Here is a 10,221-nt window from a genome sequence, read left to right as displayed (position 1 = left end):
TCACCTTCAGGTTTCTTTTTGGAATCCATTTTTCTAACTCTTCCAAAATGCCTCAAACTTAATTACTCAATCAAAAGTCTAGATTCCTTTGAAATCACTAAAAGACCCTTTTTATATTGTAATCAATATTAGAGCATCTTTCTTTCCTTCAGTGATTCAAATGGTGAAAATAGTTCATTTCTAAATGGGCCGAACTCAACGCATAAAGTTCATTAAATAAATTAAGCTTGAAAACATAATTATTCTCTTAATAAATCACATAATACAATTTCTCAGATCCAGCCCTTTATAAATAACTTTTCAAACACGACTAGGATTTTGCAGAAATTTCGGCAGCACCTCCCCTAAAACTTGGACTTTTGCCACCCGGTTCGGGTCCCAACTAAACCGTTTTTCATTCCTTTTCAACAGCTCAAAACCAGAAACCAATTCAAAGCAAGCTAAATTCCAACAGTCGCCTCAGTGGCATATCTCGAGAAAACCATTTCAAAGTCAACTCAATATCAACCGATTTAACTCATTTCCAAAGCTTTAAAGAATCAGTTCAGCAATAAATAATTTATCAAAACCAAATCAATTAAAGCAACCCAGGCTGAATTTCAAGGGTATTCTATCTTTCACATCATCAAAATAATCAATTCAATTCAAACCAATCCTCAACGGATTAAACTCAGATTTCAAATATTTAAAGAATCAGCTTCAAAACATTACATTTCACAAAGCCGCACAACAACTCAGCCAAACCAACATTCATAAACATTCGAGTCAATCAAATAATACATAAGGCCGATACAATCACCAAATACACATTTTCTCACATAATTATCCATATGTAATAATTCCAACATATAGAAATATAGTTTTTGGAAAGCGCCCCTACCTCAAAACGCAATTCCATAATCCAAATGCCTCACAGGGTCCTTTCCGCCTCAGAACAATGTCGCCCTTCTCCTGCGCGTGCACGCATGCTCCCTCTTCCTCGCGCCGGGCTCCTGCATCGCACCCCTCACGTTCGCAGTTCTGGGTCCGGCGCGGTTCAATGGCGATTGACGGCGACTGGACGCAGCTCCTCCAGCTCGCGTCTCCTTTTCTCCCAGCGTCGCCCAGTCTCAGCCTTCCTCCTCCTTCGAGTTCGACGGAAAGGGACCCACGGCGGCATCAAACGGCGGCAGCAAACCCCAGTGTGATATCAAACAATTCTCGAGTCTACTCAGAAGAATACGAGATCTTAGAAAGGAGAGACAAATGCCAAAGACAATACTCATAGATTTGAAAGAATATACCCAATTCCAGATAAACAAGGATGTTCAAGCAATGAAGTTTGCTAGACACAATTCAATTGACAACTTCAAAGATAACCCTTAGATCAAAGAAGTTCAATAGGATCAATAAGAAGAAAACCAGCGCATCAGTTTGAAACAAACTCAAGCTGAGTCGATGAAGCATGAGGTTTACAGAAGAGAACATTTCAGACCCAAGACAAAGCTCACAGAACTCAAGAGCACGATTAAAGGTACTTCCGAATACATTGTTCATAAAGGAACCAAAACTTGCGGAAAAAACCACTTCGCAGTCTGAAATAGAAGGTTAAGTAACAATATCCTTCAAGAGAGTAACAAAAGCATAATCGTGTCTTTGCTTTAATGCAAATTCACGTTGAAGTAGACTTTGTAGAGTTCTAAAACAAAATGCACACAAGTTTGACTAATAGCTAAAATATTTCCTCAAACATTTTAGAAAGATAGTTAGGTGCACAACCTAACCAAAAGCAATCATAAACTCGGAAGAGAAATCAAATGCTTGTTCAAAAACTCCCAAAGTCCATATTCAAACAAGCGTGTATAACATTTATAGTAAGTACGAAAGAGGAAGTTAAACTCTTTTTATAAAAGAAACTCAGAAGTAAAAATTTGCTTACAATTTGGTAAAGGAAATAAGTGATGTGTTACAAACGAACCGATTTCCACTAAACAAGGAAGCTCTCCAAGGCCTCATTTAAAATAGCGCATGCCGATTTTTAAATTAACTTCATCAAAATTGAACAATGGTTTTCAATCTCAATCAAGCAACAGAAAGTAAATTCCGTTTAATATTTCTTCAAAGAGAATTCAAAACTTCTTTAAAAAGGTTCAAAACAAGACTCTAAAAGTGTTCTTGAAATCACTATCTCAGAAGAACATTCAAGAAGTTTAAGATGTACTAAAAAGGAGTCAAGCCATACTAGAAAGGATCTTAATCTAAAGTAGTTCAAACAAGAGCCACTAGATATGAAACATCAAACAAGTTTTAAATTGATCCAAAAGAATACAAAAGTCATAGAAAAAGACAACTCAACCATTAGTAATCTCTCAAGGATAAATCTTTGACTAAAAACTCTTGTAAAGACAATGAGAGGATAAACGGTGCATGAAATTGAAACAAATCAAGCTGACTCACATAAGAGTGAGATTCACGCAAGAGGAAAAACCAAGATCAATGGCAATATCCACAAGATGTAAAAGATCAGTTAAAAACAAGGTCAAGCATGACATTCATGGAGATGGAAGATTTAATAGAGAATTTAGTTCGTTCATAGGAAGACAGCTATGAGTCCAACACTTTCAAAAGAACAACAATGGCATAAACCATGTAGTATGCTAAATCAACCTCAATTCAAAATAAGTTAAGTAAAGCTTATCAAATGAAACTCAACCGAGACAAAAGTGGTAAATCCTTTCTTTTTTTTTTTTAAATTGTGAAAAATATTCCAAATACATAATCAATTGAAGATGTGCATTGGAACTATAGTAAAATTACTAGAAAGTCAATTTACCTTTAAAGTAAGTGCAATTGCGTAAACCAGTAAAAGTACAGGCAAGGTATTAGAAAGAAATAGTTGTTAAACTGCATAAATAATTTCAAAGTCTCATATATAGAAAAGTATATATCTAATCAACAGCAATTTATAAAATCTCAAAATTGGCTATGATCACTGTCCAGTAAGAGAAAAACTGAATCAACAATTTCTCAAAGAATGGAATCAGAACCCAGAGTTAAAAGTCACAGCACATTAAGACAAGTTCAAGACTATATCAAAGAATACTTGAATCAAGAAGCACTCAAGCAGAAGAAGAGAGATGCAACAAGGATTTCAAACAAGCATATGCACTTAAGATCATTCAAGAAGGCATATGAATAGAGGAATAGAGTCGAGAAAATCAAACTACTTTTCAAGAGGATTAGCAAACAAGAACTTCAGGTTAGAGTATAAAAGAACAGATCGACTCGAATAAAATTCAAGACACACAACTGAATAACCTCGAGAAATAGTCTTTAACGTTCCCAAAGTCCGCGATTCGCTTTACTCAAAACTCGTATTTCATCTATGATAACCCATCAGTGCTTTTATATACATAATTCACTAGTATTAAGCCGGCCAAACTTAATACCAAGAATTAGGCAATGCAAGACTAACAGCGTTAAATCAATAGATCGTCATGTTCATAAAGCTCTAATTCTCGTCGTTCGACAAGACCTAATACATGACAAACACTCAGAGTATGCAATTGAAGCATAGTCAGTCCATTCCTCAGGCCCTACAGGAAGAACTGCTCTGATACCATAATGTAACACCCTAACTACCAAAGTTCACGCTTCCGGCTGCGCAACTCTAATAGCTCGGACATTACGACGACACTTATACTATTTAATACTAAAATATGAGCCTGTCTAAAACTTTAAACCGCAACACCGCTCCCAAAAACACTTTCATCCGATAACATACATCCATAAATACCAGACAACTTACAAAACTCATAAAGAGTACATCCGTATATATATATAAATAATATTACAAACATAATCCAATACAATCCCTATCCCTCTTACAGATTATATCAAGATAAAGGCGAGGGTACAATAAACCATAACTAAAACAATACAGAGCATCACAACAACAAAGAGAAAACACAAGCATACTCGCATACAACATTCATCTCAGCCATCCAGCTTAAATTCACAATTCATTCGATTGCATACATGCATTTATACTCAACCATGGATCACCATCCATCTCAGCCATCCGGCTCACGGTTCAATCCAGAACCATCCAATTTATCAATAAATACAGCCCTTCGGCTTAAGTTCATAATTCATAATCAACCATACGGCTCACAACTCATTCGGCAATCAGCCATAGTTCAATAGCATACACGGCCATTCCGGCTCACAACAAAACAATACTTCCACCATTCAACATCATCAAATTCATAAAACCGGCATTTAAGCCATAAATCACTTTTCTCAAGCCATTTCACTTTGAAATGTAAGTTAAAATTCTGTTTTGAAGTTATATTCGAACTTTAATCTGATTTTTAAAGTTTCAATTTACTTAGTTTGATTTTTTAACTTAGGTATCCGTGACTCATATTAGGGTTTTAAGTGTTTAGTTGAAAATAAAAAATAAGGTAAAAAAATTTCAATTGTCACATCAAATAGTCGCTAGAATGTATAATGTAGCAGTCATTAGTCCATCTCAATATGTCGTTAACGATTTTGTGAGACAGTGACAAAAATAAGATTAGGAACCAATGTGAGTCATAACTAATAAGTTGGGAGACTAAATTGAGTAAATCGAAATTTTTGAAATTAGATTGAAACATAGTTGTTAGAACCGAACCAGTGATCGAACCGGTCAAACTACTGGTTCACTGGTTTATTGGTTCAATCGATAAATCACTGGTTGAACCGATAAAACCGGTCTCACATAAATATAAAATATAAAATAGTTAAAAACTTAAAATTAAAATTTGAAATACATATCTTCACTAACATTTTATGAAGAATCAAGTCTCAACTTCTAAAAATAACTAATATAAAAAACCATAAAATTTTAATACTACAATAGTATCTTATTTTGACACAATAAAAAAATAATTAATTCACAAAGCCTATCATCTAACTATAATATCAGTAGATTTTAACACTAATATCAAAACAAATAACCTTAATCACAATACTAGCAATAAAATAGATCAAGTAAATTAATAAATTTTTAGTGAAATTTATATTTATATTAATAATGGTATATAATTAAAATATAATTAATTTTAAAATAGAAAAAATAAAAATTAAATTAAATTAGATATTTATGTATACTATATAATTAGTATTTGTCAAGTATAGTACTTAAAAGTGTAATGGCTAAGTGACAAGTAAGGGTTGCTTTTGCTCCAAGGTTCTTGGTTCGAGACCTTGTGGAGACATTTTAAAAATTTTTTTAAGCAGACCAGTTCGGTTAGACCGGTTTACACCGGTTCTTACCAGTTCACACCGATTTTATTCCTTAAACGGTCCAAGGAGTAAACCGAACTGGACCCTAGTCCAGTTCTAGTCCGGTCACTAGTTTTTCGGTCGAACCAGCCAATCCAGTTCGGTTTTTACAACTATGGATTGAAATACGAACATAATTTCAGAGACCAATAAGTATCATCTCTTTATTGACAATTAAGTTGTTTTAATGGTAATTAAGATCTAATAATGGTTTATAATAAAAGAAGCATTCTTTTGCAACAATAAACCTATAGTAGTAGTTAGGGGTGTTCATAGATTCGATCATATCCATATAAATCCACATTATTTATCCGTATCTGATCTGTAATTTGAGGATATGATCTGATCTGTAAGATGATCGGATTGGATCGAATCGGATCCACACTCTAATCAGATAGAAGTAGATATGTTTAAAAAAGTAAACAAAAAAATTATTGACTTTTTTATAAAAATAAAATTTTTTAATATTTTTTATTTTATGGATATATTTAATATCTGATCCAAACATTAAAAGTGCGAATATCGAATTTGATCTAATGAGTTTAGTACGGATTGGATCGAAATTTCAGCCATATCCCATCTGTAAACACCCCTAGCAATAATAACTAAAAAATTATAATGATTATATTTTTAACTAAGAGGAAGTGCAAAAAAAAAGTACTAAATACAAGAACATTTAATCAAATATTAAAAAAAAAATTTACTTTTAGCCATATCCCATCTGTAAACACCCCTAGCAATAATAACTAAAAAATTATAATGATTATATTTTTAACTAAGAGGAAGTGCAAAAAAAAAAGTACTAAATACAAGAACATTTAATCAAATATTAAAAGAAAATTTTACTTTAAAACAGTTGAACTTTTTTTGCTCATATATATATATATAATGTAATAATAATAATAATATGATAATTGTTTTATATATCACACAAATATAAACGCTTTTTTTTTATGATCTTAAGAAAGGTTTTGTAAGTCCCTAACCTTGTTATCGATTTTTGTAGTGTTAGCCCTCATATTATCAATTTGATTCATATATAATTCAGATGATAAATTATTTGGTGACGTACTTCTTTTTTTACTGTGATATACTTGTTTATTATTATTATTATTATGTACATTGAAAAATAACAGGCCAAATTATTGCCATAACATAATAGAAGTATGGACGTTTATCATTCTTCTCTAATAGAGGAAACAAAATTCTTTTCAATAGTTTATTTAACGTTTAGTAGAATAAAAATAAATTTTATTAGAATAAATTTTAGTACGAGTTTAATATTTTTATTCATCATAAAATATTTATAGAATTACTCGTAGATAAATTTTGGAAAAAAAAAAACATGATTTTTAATTTATGTAAATAATCTTTTAAAAAAAATCTAATAGTTAATCTATTACTTTTTTGTTTTAGTCTAAATTAAATATTTTTTATTGTTTTTGAAAAGAAAATCTTTTGAGGAATTTAATAATATGTGATGAGGAACACCGAATAAATATACAAAAACTAATTAAAACACAACATAAAAACATCTTTAAAAAAAAACGTTTTAGGCGTCTTTATCTGAGTGGCCTCCTTAAATCGTTTTTATCGTGAAAATTAAATTAAGTTGTTACCGCATATTCCAAAGAGAAGGCATTAAATTTTTTAAAAAAACGAAATTCTTCTATTTAAATCACGTAATAACAATAATAATCAATAATTATTTAATTAGTAATTTTCACATAATAACAATAATAATTTTATATTTTAAATTGAAATCAAAATTAATTAAGTTCTAAAAAATTCTAGCTATAAGTCAACTATAAAAGTAGGAAGTTGAGATACATAGTACCACACTTCCCTTATTTACTATAATTAATTACTCTTTTTAATTTTTTTTTTATCTTTTTTTAATGGCAATTTATGTTCACAAAATTGCTCAGATCATTCCTACAGTTGAAAATTTGTGTGTACGTATACGAGTGATAAGGTTATGGACACTACCAAGCTATGAAAATTCTCTATTTACCATACTCAATTGAGATAGTTTGGCTCGATGAAGACGTAAATTTTCTACCAATTTTTTAAATAATATTAAATTGATGCTGGTGCGAAATTTATAACCCACAAACTAACCGTCAAGTGCACCGGGTCGTACCAAGTAATACCTCATGTGAGTGAGGGTCGATCTCACGAGGATTGATGGATTAAGCAACAATAGTTAAGTGATTTACTTTGTTAGACGAACAGAAAATAGTGTTTAGATCTCAATTGCATTAAAACAGTAAATTCAGAAAATCAGAAAGCAAGCAGTAAACAAGTTGTGAAATATATGGAGAAAACAGTTAAGGTTTCAGAGATATCTATCTTCCGGATTGACTTTTCTTACCAACTATTTTAATCATACAAGATTTAACTCATGGCAAACTATATGTGACTAAACCCTAATTCCTTAGACCTTTTTAGCCTCCTCTAACTCTCATTAATCACCAATTCCTTGGTCACTTAATTCCAATTAGAGGGTGAAGTTCAATTCTAGTTATATGCCACAGAAATTCTAATTACCCAAATATAAGAGGATTATATATCACGTATCCCGTTAAGTCCAGATAATTAGAAATTTAGGAGAATTTGTTTTCAAACTGTTGTTCAAGTAAAGAGCTTTTCCAAGTTATACAAGAACTCAATTAGAACAAGGGTCATACTTCCGTTCTACCCAAATTCATAAGATAAAGAACGAAAACAATTCTTGAAATATAAATCAGTACATGAATTAAAATAGAAAAATAATAGTATCAATCCATACAATAGACAAAGCTCCTAACCTTAACAGTGGAGGTTTAGTTGCTCATGGTTCAGAGAGAAAACTAGGATTCTGAAAAACTGTAAATTGCGGAATAAGGTAGAAGAGAAGAGAAGAGTCCGAAGGGCTGATTCTTTTCCCTTTTATATCTAATCCTAATTAATGTAAATTATAATTTTTTAAACTAAATAATATCTTTTCCTATTTTAAAAAATAATTTTAAAGCTTAATCAGAATAAATAATGATCTTCGCAAGCCTTCAAGTGGAGCGTGGGGACCATGTGCTCATTAAGGTCCACGCTGAACTTGGAAATTCTCAAGTTTAGCGTGGATGAGGTTGTATGTCTTCTTTGGTGTGTTCCTTGAGTCCACGTTGAACTTGGGAATTCTCAAGTTCAGCATGGAGGGATGTGTGATTCTTCCTTTGGAGCTTTTGATCTGGCGCTGAACTTGGAGTTCCTCAAGTTCAGCGTGGGGTTGTACGTATGAAATGGAAGAAAAGTGTATACTATTATATATCGTTGGAAATCTCTGAAAGTTAGCTTTTCAATGCCACTGAAATCACATCAATTGGATCTCTGTAGCTCAAGTTATTTCTGTTTGAGTGCAAGGAGGTCGGGGTTGACAGCATCATTCGCTTTCTTCCTTTTCTACTACAAAACTCTGTCAAATCCATCCGAATATTACCTGAAATAAATAAAAATTGCAAACAACTCAAAGTAGCATTCATAGTGGCTAAAGATAATTAAATCTTGATTAAACTCAACAATTTGAATGCAAATTCATTAGGAAAAGATAGAAAGGATGCTCACGCATCACAACACCAAACTTGAATTGTTGCTTGTCCTCAAGCAACCAAACTAATATAGGCTCAGGATGTGAATTTGCATGAGAGACGAGTATTCAATTAAGCTCCTGTCTCTTCTCAAAGTGGGATTTATACACTACAATCCTGAATAGTTTTGGCATCTCACTATCAATTGAATCAGAGAAATGTCATTGTCATTCGGAATTAGAATCCGGATCATATTATGAATTCTCTGATCTTTATACTTCAGTTTAATCCTTGAACAAAGAAGATATCCTTTAATCCTTAGTGAATTGGTGCTTTGCACCTTGAGCCTAGCCGTGACTTTAAATATTTTGTCTCAAGCTTCACTTGACACAAAAACACCACAAGCACTTGACTGGGGAACTCTCTTTAAGTTCTGATTTTTCTTTCAGTTGCTCCTAGACAGTGGTGCTCAAAGCCTTTGGCATACTCTGCTAAATGCATTTGGTCTCGACGCTAAATATTTTGTCTCAAGGGTTGCTTGACACAAGAATACCACAAGCATATGACTAGGGAAACAACTCTTTGAGCTTTTAATCATGTTTGACCTTCCTAGTCATTGATGCTCAGAGCCTTGGACCTTGCTTTTTATTTTTCTTTTGCTGTTTCTTTTGCTTCAAGGATTAAGCTTTCACTAATTTCAGAAAATTTATAATAGTTCTCTGAATTCTTGTTCCTTATACATCAACATCCCTTGATTCAAATTCAAATATGCACTGTTCATATCATGCATTCAAAATCACAAAGAACACCACCACATTTAAGTAAATAAGACTATTCTTTGTTATAAACTCTATTTCTCATGCACTACATCTTTCTCTTTTTCTTTTGAATTCAAGCTCAGTGAGCAATACATGAGACACTTTTCGAAATTACAAACAAATAACAGAATAAAAATAGCAAATTAAACTAGAACCTAGAAATTGAAATAACAAAGAATCATGCAATAACTAAGACAAAACAGCAGAAAACAGGGACATAACATAATAAGAACGGGAGGGAATATAGAATGAAAGGAGCTCAACCACCCTAGTTATCCTAGTGGCCGTTTCATTCTTCAGGTTGTGCTCCTCTGTGAAGATGATTCGCCTCCCTTTGGTGCCATTAAAATGAACAGAAAATTCACAAGCGAAGCGACATGCAACACCAAACTTAAAAGTTTGTTTGTTCTCAAGCAAAGAAAAACTGAAAAAAAAAAGACAAAGAAAATGTATGAAGGAGTAAAAATAAATATTAATGCAAAAGAAGTCGAATAGAAAAAAGACAAAAAAGATAAAAATTAAAACTTGTA

The 10,221-nt window shown here is 32.2% G+C and overlaps 1 long non-coding RNA gene across 1 annotated transcript in view; it reads left to right on the top strand.

Annotated features, from left to right (window-relative positions):
• The window catches only part of LOC110264549, a 3,565-nt gene continuing 1,697 nt past the window's right edge, over positions 8,354–10,221 (top strand). The window contains exons 1-2 of the long non-coding RNA XR_002350725.1: positions 8,354–8,434; positions 9,333–9,338. This is a non-coding gene — a long non-coding RNA (uncharacterized LOC110264549). The remainder of the gene's footprint in view (positions 8,435–9,332; positions 9,339–10,221) is intronic.

This window comes from Arachis ipaensis, chromosome B07, assembly GCF_000816755.2.
Source record: "Arachis ipaensis cultivar K30076 chromosome B07, Araip1.1, whole genome shotgun sequence".
Taxonomy (NCBI): domain Eukaryota; kingdom Viridiplantae; phylum Streptophyta; class Magnoliopsida; order Fabales; family Fabaceae; genus Arachis; species Arachis ipaensis.
Note: the sequence above shows the minus strand (reverse complement) of the source record. Positions and strands in the feature narration are given on the sequence as shown.